Source organism: Ptychodera flava, chromosome 10, assembly GCF_041260155.1.
Source record: "Ptychodera flava strain L36383 chromosome 10, AS_Pfla_20210202, whole genome shotgun sequence".
NCBI lineage: Eukaryota > Metazoa > Hemichordata > Enteropneusta > Ptychoderidae > Ptychodera > Ptychodera flava.
Genome location: NC_091937.1, coordinates 17,128,835 through 17,140,593, shown reverse-complemented (window position 1 = coordinate 17,140,593; position 11,759 = coordinate 17,128,835). Strand labels below are relative to the sequence as shown.

Sequence of the window (11,759 nt, the reverse complement as noted above, 5' to 3'; positions counted from 1 at the left end):
TTTTGCATTGCAAGTACACTAGCGATGGCAAAATATTACACGTCTTCGAGTACACTTTCTTTCTACCCACTGTACCTCCATAAAAGTGGTGTCACCTTCGTTATAAGGTGCATCATTTAAGATATAGTCATTGGGATATAAAATTAACCAAAGTCGTTGGTCAAGATGGTTCTACATTCCATTTTAAATATATTTTTGATATATTATTCTAAACGGTCTGGTCACGCATTAACTTTTATGGTTTTGATTAGTGACTTTGTTTTGACGACATGTTGCAAATCAAAATGCATTTCTGTCTTCCTTTAGCATTTGTTCAATGCGTCTTGTGTTTGAAATTTTGTAACGTTGTATAATTTTTTTATTTGATTTTACATGCATTTGTTATTTTGCTGAATTTAAAGGTGTGTACTCAATTGTGGTGCCAGAGTAGGTGCATCCTACACAACATCTATGCAGGTTGAAGCTGAAGCTGAAACATTTGATGAAATAGACACGGACGTGTCATACGATTGGAGTTTAGATGAATTGAACATCAGCACAGAAAGTTACCATCCCGTTGCTAACTTTTCAGACTTCATATTTCTGGGTAAACTCTTTTCATGTTTCTTATAGTGTGATGTGCTTAACTGTTCTACATGATATGTGCGTTATAATTGATGAAGGCACTTGAAATTCTTAGCAAATCACATAAACAAGAACAAATCAATGCACAGTTTATGCATGTGCTGCGGAATTTAGTGTGATATGCTGTCCATGTAGGAATATGTTAATCAGTGCAATTAGCATCGATCAAGTCTACTTTGATAGGGTATTCTTACAAGTTAAAAAAGCACGAATTTGCATCTTTAAATGCCAACTGCAGACTCTTTAGAACAGCTTGGTTTCTCGGTTCGGTTTTAGAAGAGCTTGGAATATCACAACATCACAACATAGACGATTAACTAACACAGCTGCCTCAGTGTACGGTATTCCGCGAAGCATAATTACTATCGAACAGCGCTCTCAGCCGGTCGCTATTGACAACGGCGAACATTGTATCAATTTATTTTCAATAAATTATCGATCGAAAATCTGCTTGGGCGCCGCTTGTGCCGGGCGCTCGTGTGTTGAGGTCACGTCATAAACATCTCCACAATAACCCATATATTGACTTATACACTTTAACATCAAGGTATCCGTTGGTTTCCTGTACTGAAATTAAATCGACGACAATTTTTACAGTTTTGGTGATACTTTTACGTACGTTTCAGCACATTTTGGCGCACCTCGGCCTAGTTTGGCGCCATTGTGAACGGGGGACTACACGCGAGTGAGCGAGACAACAATGTATCAATTTCGGACAAAAGGATATCGATCGATAACGTTCACTGCACGATTACAGTGGAGACTCTACGCCCGTTCGCCTCTGTTCTGTGTTAGTTTTGCAGTTTATTGGAATTTTCATAGTTTATATTCGCCAAAATTTGGTATAAATTACAACAACCTGACTGGTATTTGGTCTGTACAATTTATGAGACGCTAACCGATTAAAATGCTGAAAATGGGTCAATATAAGACCCTGATTCTGCATATGCAAACGCCGTAAGATCGCCATTTTATTGAGGGCAAGAGCAAAACTTTAGCGATCGGAAAAATAAAATGCAACTAAAACAAGTTTTGTCGAGAAATTCAAAAAACTAAAACGACAGCAATTTTGTATATATATCAAGGAAACACCGTGCCACTTTTCACTATAATTGGTTCAGAAATGAGAAATTTGAACGAGCGAAAGTTGTACGGTCTGTTCAGTACATTAAACGCCATTGTTTTCTATGGGAAATCGAGCAGATTAGACACATCGTAAAATGAAAAATACATCTGAAAAAACCGTTGGTTTAACTTTTTCATTTCGCTGTTATTTTCATATAATATTTGGTATTACACATATCATGAAGGGTAACTAAAACTCTATGGTTTTGTTTTTTAGTTTTCCTCTTATTTTTATGAAATGACGAGTTAAAGATCGTTTTGCTGTTGAATGTGTTTTTACTTGATTTTGCACATGTCTCTTATCGCTTACGTATTTTTGGAATTCCCTTGTGAAATTCTTCCCAAAACATTATAATTCTATGGGCAGCATATACGGGAAATATGACCTGTTGCTCTTTCATTAACATTTAGATGTGCAGCAAGGAAATACGGCGAAATTTTCAACATGACGCGGGAGGTGAAATTGACTCTCTGAACGCACACTCCACGTATGTGTGGCGAAAATTCGGGACGCTATATACCGTACAAAATGGGGCGCCTTTGGGCCGTAGCAATTTATCGGCATTTTTGCAGGATTTATGATTGAAATCAATTTTATCGGGCACTGGGACATTGGACGCTCAAATGTTTTATATGTCATATACAAACCTATTATACATTGTCAGTAAATGCTGCCAACGGGCCAATCTTGAGAAATGTATTGCCATTGTTAATTATTCATAGACGTGGTGTAAAGAGGTTGGTCTGAGTTGTAAATTAAGTTGCAAAGAGTTCTCTTTGAAATGGGACAAAGTACGTAGAAACAACTAATTTAAGGGCGTCAGTACAAGAAAACTAAAACTAACATCTGGATTACGTAACACAAAATAATGGAATAAATCTAAATCTGAACTACCATTTGTTCATTGCACCAAAATATAAGCATATAATTTTACTTTGAAAGACGCAAATCTGAACATTTTCTAATCGATGCGGGAATTTCATTCAAAACACCAGTAAACTAGAAAGAAAGGGGGCTTTGACCTCGGCAGTGTTGAACTTTCTCGAAGATACAAATTACATTGACTGCAATTATTGATCGTTTAGAAAATCAAATTCCCAATTTCGATAAAAAACCTTTCGGTCAAATAAGGAGGTGCAAAGTCTCTCAAGGACTTGATTGTCAGTAAGACTGCGACAAAGACAAACGTAGATTATATTCGAGAGCCATTGTGCAAAGTCAAATGTTGATGACTTAGTGTCCAGCAAATTATCAATTGAAAATCATGGAAAAGGGAAAAATTGGAAACCTGCGTCATTCACATGACTGTTGGCCGATACTTTTTGTCGTTAATTCAGGCCGCATTTTACTTCCTCGACTTCATCAACACATTAACGGATAAATTTAAGGATGCAAATGCGAAGAGGCATACTTGCAAAGGGATAGCTGTGCCAAAATCCTGAGATCACTTGATCTAAATAGACCCATCAGGGCCTTCCATAATTCATTCCAAATCGTAACTGCGTTCTTGTATGTTGCATGTTTGTGTGCATTTCTGTGAAACCATTTACCTGCTGTCTGCTTTCTAAACCTGTAATGATTGTGATCTTCGATGTGATGACGAATGACACAGCATGAATCTGGGCTTTGTTTTGATATCAATAGTCTATTATTCCCTACAGGAAATCGTGGTACATCACTTGTGATCAAAGGAGGTTCACTCAGAAAGGGGTCGGCATATCAGCTAAAGGCATTCGTGAGGGGCAAAAATTCTTCTGAAGATTTTAATGCCACTCACAGATTCATTACAGCTCATTCCCCATATGGTGGTACATGTGAGATCATACCAGAACAAGGTACAACTATAAATTATAGACTACATAAGGGACTGGACATAAATTACAGGGGGGGGGGGGGGTTGGGCCGGTGTTTTTCGAAAAACCGCTGCGTAAAAAATAGTGACCCTTCAAAAGTTCATGCACAAAAATTAGTGACCCTCCCCCTTATCCGTGCATGAAAATAAGTGACCCTCCCCTGTTACTCAATACCCCCCCAAAAAACCCGCAATGTGTTAAAGACCCCCTTCTGACTTGCTATGCTTTTTAAGTCGCCCTCCCGAAAGGAAGACAAAATGTGGCCGATATAACGCGTTGTCCAAGAAATATCAAATCATATGTGTGTTATTCATGTAAATGTACTAAATTGCTTGAAGTGGCAGGTAAAAAGTGCATGCCTGTACAAAAAATGTAATTTTTAGATTTTATCGATAATGTTGATTCACTATACATGTAGTCGACTACAAGAAAACTACGAACGTGTATTTTCCAGTATAAAACTAGCTATATCTGTTCATATACAGATGTTTAATAACTGATATAGATATACTTGATTAGCATGGGTTGTTTACAAGTGCACATGTGAACAAGATATTTGATTTTGGAATTTCTGTCAAAATGTTGATTCACTATACATGGGAGTCTATGACAAAACTATACATGGGAGTCTATGACAAAACTGTCGAAAGATTTTAAGAATTAAAAATTTGCACTATTTGTGCATATATGGACCCTGAATAATTGACATAATTGTACTTGATTAGAAGAGGGTGGTAAAATGTGCATCTGTGTACAATAACTTTGTTTTTGGAATTTCGCATAAAATGTTGATCCACTATACATGGGAGTCTATGACAAAACTGTAAAAAAAAATTTTCAGAATTAAAAATATGCACTATTTGTGTATATATGACCCTGAATAATTGACATAATTTGCTTGATTAGAAGAGAGTGGTAACACATGCATCTGTGTACAATAACTTTGTTTTTGGAATTTCGCTCAGTGAAATGTGGATCCATTATACATTGTAGTCTATGAAGAAACTATGAATAATTTTTTTAAATACAAAACTTGGCAAATCTGTGTATTTATGTATGCTTGATTATTGATATTTATGTTCTTGATTAGACTAGAGTGGTTACAAGTCCATGTGTGTGCAAGAAATTTGATTTTGGAATTTCACCAAAATGTGGATTCACTATACATGGCAGTCTATGGTGAAACCCTATAAATAATTTTTTTCCAATGCAAAAATAGGTAAATCTGTGCATCTATGTACACTCAATTATTGGTACTAATGTTCATGATTAGACTAGAGTGGTTTCAAGTCAATGGTTGTGCAAGAAATTTGATTTTGGCATATCACTTAAATGTCGATTTACTATACATGGCAGTCTATGATGAAACTGTGAATAAGTTTTTTCTAATACAAAAATAGGAAAATCTGTGCATTTATGTACACTTGATTATTGGTATTAATGTTCATGATTAGACTAGAGTAGTTTCAAGACAATGGGTGTGCAAGAAATTTGATTTTGGAATTTCACTGAAATGTCCATTCACTATACATGGCAGTCTATGATGAAACTATGAATAATTTTTTTCCAATACAAAACTTGGTAAACCTGTGCATTTATGTACACCTAATTATTAGTATTAATATTCATGATTAGACTAGAGTGGTTTCAAGTCAATGGTTGTGCAAGAAATTTGATTTGGCATATCACTTAAATGTCGATTACTATACATGGCAGTCTATGATGAAACTATGAATAATTTTTTTCCAATACAAAAATAGGAAAATCTGTGCATTTATGTACACTTGATTATTGGTATTAATGTTCATGATTAGACTAGAGTAGTTTCAAGTCAATGGGTGTGCAAGAAATTTGATTTTGGAATTTCACTGAAATGTCCATTCACTATACATGGCAGTCTATGTTGAAACTATGAATAATTTTTTTTCCAATACAAAACTTGGTAAACCTGTACATTTATGTACACCTAATTATTAGTATTAATATTCATGATTAGACTAGAGTGGTTTCAAGTCAATGGTTGTGCAAGAAATTTGATTTTGGAATTTCACCAGAATGTTGATTCACTATACATTGTAGGCTATGAGGAAACTACAAATAACTCATAGGTTATCTGATCCTAAATTGTTATTCAAAAGTTGTTCGACCTGAAGCTTCCAGTTGTTATTGATCACACTATGCACTATTCTGAACAGTTTGTATTCTGTCAATGTCCTCAAAAAATTAAAAAAATGTACATACAGTGACATAAACGTTTGACACCGACCTATACCCAATGTATTGTCAATGAGAGAATGATGTCAAATAAGTAATCTCCAAATTGTTATTGAAAGAGTCATTATAGGGGACAGTTATGCACAATAGTGTTGAATAAGTAGAAATCATGACAACTTAAATCAATGTGGCTGCTTGGATCATCAATACATTGTTTATTATACCTGAAAGTTGCACCCGAAGGGCGCGCCGAAAATGGTAATGGCAGAAAATGAAAGTGCCAGGAGGTATTTTTTCTTTTTTCAGTATTCCATAACGTGCACATGCAATTTCAGCTTTGATGCATGAAAAAAGGTGACCCTCCCCCATAGGCTTGCACAAAATTTTATGACCCTTCAAAAATGCTTGCGCGAAAAATGGCGACCCACCCCCAAAAAACACCGGCCCACCCCCCCTGTAATTTGTGTCCAGTCCCTAATATAAAGTCATACATATGCAAATGTTCGGTTTTCAGCTAGTCTTCAGCTAGTCATTATTACTGTAGTGTAGTGTCTAGTTGCATAAAGTAGCATTTGGGACTTATAGTATTCGCTACCTAGTCTTCCTTACACCCCGTTATCACCGAATACCAGCCTTGTCGGCCCCGACACACTACAGAGTGATCGACAATACCATCATAATCCCGGTCGGACACCAAAGTTAGATAAGGAAATGTTAAGAATATGTGTTTTAAATACGAAAGCAATTGCTCCAGTGCATCTTACGTTGTTTTACTTTCTACCAGTTTTACATTTTGTGAGCAAAATTGCATAGTTTTTGACTGATATGACCAATCACGATGCCATCTACAATGAACGATGCGCCTTCATACACAATATTGCGTTTATTTCGGAGTGTATGTCAGCAGATAGATAGATAGATAGATAGATAGATAGATAGATAGATACATACATACATACATACATACATACATACATACATACATACATACATACATACATACATACATACATACATACATACATACATACATACATACATACATACATACATACATACATACATACATACATACATACATACATATGACAGTGAGCATGCGTGCGTGAGTGCTTCACGAACTTTACAACGTGTGGAGCGGTCTCAGTCAGAAAAATGTAACAACTTAGCCTGCTATTGAACCACTCTTTTTGGGGAGTGGAGATTTAGCCGAGCGGTTCTCTCTTTGGCCTCTCCGCTAGGCGACTGATGCCGTATGTTGTGGGTTCGAACCCGATTGAAAACTAGCCGTATTTTCTAACCTGGGTTGGTAGCTCTGCTGGTGGACAGAATTGTCCCCAAGGTTATCGTTCACCCAGTTAAAGCGATGAATTCGTTTCTTCGCTTCGATAAAGTTTTCTATGTGCCATGTGTGATAGTAAGCATGCGTGCATGAGTGCTTCACGAACTCTACAACGTGTGGAGCGGTCTCAGTCAAAAAAATGTAACAACTTTGCCGGCTATTGAACCACTCTTTTTTGGGAGTGGAGATTTAGCAGAGCGGTTCTTTCTGTGGCCTCTCCGCTAGGCGACTGATGCAGTATGTTGTGGGTTCGAACCCGATTGAAAACTAGTCGTATAAATACATACATACATACATGCATGCATACATACATACATACATACATACATACATACATACATACATACATACATACATACATACATACATAGACAACAAAATGAATATTTTATGAAAATGATGCAAAATGCAATTGATTTTAGTGAAGTTAAGATATTGAGTTTTTGGCATTTTAACCCAAAGCCTTCGAAATAAAACAATACACGATCGGCATGTTACAAAAATATTACAGCCCGAACAAAGGACTATGTACTTCGCTTCTTACGTCGGGCAAATGGTCACCCGCACATAGTTCTTTGTTTTTATGCAGTGATATATAATAACAAATTTTGGTTTTCTTGGTTCCAAGTGTAACCAAGGGGTTGCATTGTCATTCGCAATACTGTCCGTTGTAGAACGTGGCTCAATCTCTGCTGGGTTGGGTTGGGGCAGTCGTAATTACACGTGGCACAGATATGACAAAAAGGCTCGTCTTGACAGGATTTACATCAACAAGTGGACGAAATCACGCATCACGTTGGCTTCAATACATCATTCTGCGCTCACGTTTTCTGACCATTCATTGGTACAGTTAAGAGTACCATCGTAACCCAATATGGTGTCTCAAGACAAGCATCTTAAAGCATGATCTGTAAAAAGAAATCATTACGCATGTTTGGTTAAACTCGAGACAGCAACAAATTGAATATTGTGATTTATGGATATGGTGGGAGATTGGAAAATGGAAAATCAGACTTTACCCCAGCAGTATTGGGCTTCGAACCAGTACAACCTGAAATGGGATAAATGGCATTTAGAAAAGGAAATTCGAGAACTTGAGAAACGTTTACATGAAGATAAACGTCTCTTTGATAAATACCAACAAAAGAAATGTTCTCTAGCTCAATTGGTAGACCTGGAAAGTAGAGGTGCAGATGTACGATCTTGCAATCAATTACGTTTAGTGATCTTTCAAAGTTTCATCTTTTCTCTTGAAGGAGAGAGGGGTTAGTAAATGCCCATTATTCATATGAAACGTGCTGAGGACTCAATAACGGGAAATCCTGATGAAATTCAATATGTTTTTTACAGTCTCTAGAAGGATCTTTGTTCTGCTGGAGTTGTTTACATTGATGCCTAATCGGCAATTCTCGACAATTTGGTGCAATTAAACCAGGAACACCGTGATTATCTTGATGGTGAAACATGATGAACTTACCTTCGCTGTTGAACAACTTTCAACTGACAGTCTCCCGGAATGGATGGTTTTCCTAATAAATCTACAAAACATTCTGGTCTGTTATTGGTCAAGACCTTCATAAAGTTTTCATAAGTGTTACCGTAATGATCAGCTTGCTGTTTCTTGTCGGAGAGCAGTGCTGAGTCGTCATCCGAATGCCGGAGACAACACATTAGTCTGGAACTAAAGACCCATTAGCTTGTTATGTAGTGATTAGAAAATTGTCATGAAAGCTGTCTCAATTCGTCTACGTAATGTTCTTTCAAAATAATGTATGTACATTGGCCAAATCGCAACATTTTTTTGTAATGTGCATTTCTTACAGGACAGAATTTTAAATGCTTTCTAGATAAGAATAGGAATAAAAGTAACATAAGGGGATTCATCACACCAGAAGTACCTCGTCGTAGTGCCTGCCTTTCTGTGTATGCGGATGATGTTGACGTTTTCATTACCAGATATGATGATTTTGGTCGTTGGCGAAATCGTATCGCCACTCCATTCAATACCAAATGGAACTCAACAGGGTTAAAACTGCTTGGTTGTATGTTGGTAATGCGAATGATTAGCTTCAGAAAATTGGTGTGAATCATTGAACATCACTGAAAACAAAGTGAAGCATAGGTCGGCATTTGCACCTGGTATGTCTTGCACAGGTCGTGTTTTGGTCATTAATCAGCTGAGTGCATCATGATTACTTGACAGATTGACTTGTGCAACTCCCGATGAACAAATAATTTCTTACCTTTAAACCTTGTTTCTCAGATTTTTCAAAAACATCATTGTCTTCCATCGGAAACACTGTAATTACGAGATATTGAAGGTGGTCAATGCCTTATCAATCCGAACAAGCATCGCATTTCTTTACATCTTAGTTATATTCAAAGGTAATTGTATCATGATGTTAATCACCCGTCGTATCATTTCACATATTTTTATTTAAGAAGAGTTGGTGGTCACCATTGTGACAAACAGTTACTTCGAACAACTTTCATTGACTTTCTTGATGCTTTTATTCCCGCTTTTCTTGATTTGTTACATAATTCTTGTCGGAATAGTGTTGACAAACTTCGTAAAGGAATCCCTCCTTGTGTTCTTGATATTTTAAAAGAGCCTTTCTTTGAAAACCCACTCATTTTGCATCCCATTCATAAGTCTCCTTTTTTCTGTACCAGCCTTTGTCAATGCGTAAGTTACCAATCCATGTGACCTTTTCAATTCAGTGGGCAATCGTTTATTAACTTCTTCAGATTCGTGTGATAACGTTGTGATTCATATACAGCGTATTATTTATTTGTCTTAACTATATATGTACAAGGCTAGTTCCTGTCCATTTTTTAAAAAGCATCTAAACAATGCGCGCGATAATATTTATTGTTTCATCTGCAAATAATGTTTTTCTGTGCAAAACAAAGAAAAGTTCGATTTACAAGTACTTGATAATGGTTTATTATTTTACATGTTTACCGGACAGATTTGACACAAATGTGGAGGGACAGTTGAACATTTCGCATTCAATCATTTCAAACTTTGCTGCATGTCGTTGTGATACCACTGTAAACAAAGAGGGGGATTTACAACGGCACAGTTAGGCACGGAGCCCATCAAACTAGTTCATTTTTGTTCCGTGCTGGTTTTCTATCAGATGCCAACTGTTCTCGCTCTGATGATAATGATTCACTTTTACATACTTTCCTTGAATGTCCAAACAATTAACCGCTTCTACATGTTATTTCTACTAAAACGATTCGTTTAGTTTTACCTTGGCAAAATGAAAGTGAAAAGTTGAAAAGTTGAAAGTGAAAGTTGACATGCTTTTAATATTATTTTAATATTATTTGGGTTTTCATGGCATACTTTGTGACACTCATGATGGTTAACTCAATTTTCATAAATAGGAAACTGCCCTGCTTTTGTTCACTGGTAGTTTGTGGCACCTTTTTGAACTATCAAGTGATCGGTTTATGATTATTATTACCATGTTATTCATGAAGTTTTCTGTTTAATGCCGACCATCATTTTGTAGTGATTTTAATTTAGTTTTTGTTTAACTTACATTTTTCATTGTTCCTGACATGGTAAAAAATCTTTTTTAAATAGGGACGTCTTTAAGATAAAGATTTTTGAAAAACTAAAAACTACTAGTACTAGTACTACTGCTGCTACTAGTACTAGTACTAGTACTACTACTACTACTAGTACTACTACTACTACTACTACTACTACTACTACTACTACTACTACTACTACGTAACGACAAACATGCCAGGGGGCAATATGAACAGTCATGTTTTCCATTTCTCACATTATATATATACATATACATATATAAATATATATATATATATATATATATATATATATATATATATATATATATATATATATATATATATATATATATATATATATATATTGTCCTTCAAACAGGATACGCCAGTAAAACAGACTTTTACGTGGTTTGTGAAGATTGGGAAACTGGTGAAGAACATTATACTTCAGATACAAGTAGCTCTATGCGAGAGGGGCTCTCACTCCGCATACAGTTGACAAGTGGAGGGGATATATATGGAAGCGACTTTTACTTTGCACCTGACCCACTGACGCCACCGATGAAACTCCCAGAGGGACCTGCTTCAACATATTATGTCTGGGAACTAGATGTGCTGATACAAAACAGGTACAAAGAATACAGCAGAATGATACTGAATGTCACGGTAAGCACATTTTTATCATTTTGTCTATAATGAATTTAATTTAGCAAATGCAATGTTTTGTAGAATGACGATATACGCAGAACAAATTCAATACTGACCTTGAGGAATGTTTAGATATCAGTTTGTTGTTTACGTCATTCTATACATTTTGAAAATAATTTTACTGTTTTTACACATCAGATCAAGACTTCGACTGTGTGGTGTAGAATTTATGTAGATAAGGTTGGTTTTGTAAAGTAATTGACAATTACAGTTTGCTTTCTAATGGGGTACAAGAAGGCAAAGACAGCATACCAATATATACATGCAAATCAGAATTTTTATATTAAAATTTTAGGGGGGAAACTTTGAAAATGCGTATCTAAGAATATGGAAATGTAGCTAT

The 11,759-nt window shown here is 36.0% G+C and overlaps 1 long non-coding RNA gene across 1 annotated transcript; it reads left to right on the top strand.

The window, feature by feature from the left end:
- Nucleotides 1–411: 411 nt before the first annotated feature.
- Nucleotides 412–11,364, top strand: LOC139142129 (uncharacterized). Its single transcript, XR_011554304.1, has 3 exons — nucleotides 412–586; nucleotides 3,412–3,585; nucleotides 11,088–11,364. It is a non-coding gene; the product is annotated as an uncharacterized lncRNA (long non-coding RNA).
- Nucleotides 11,365–11,759: the final 395 nt, after the last annotated feature.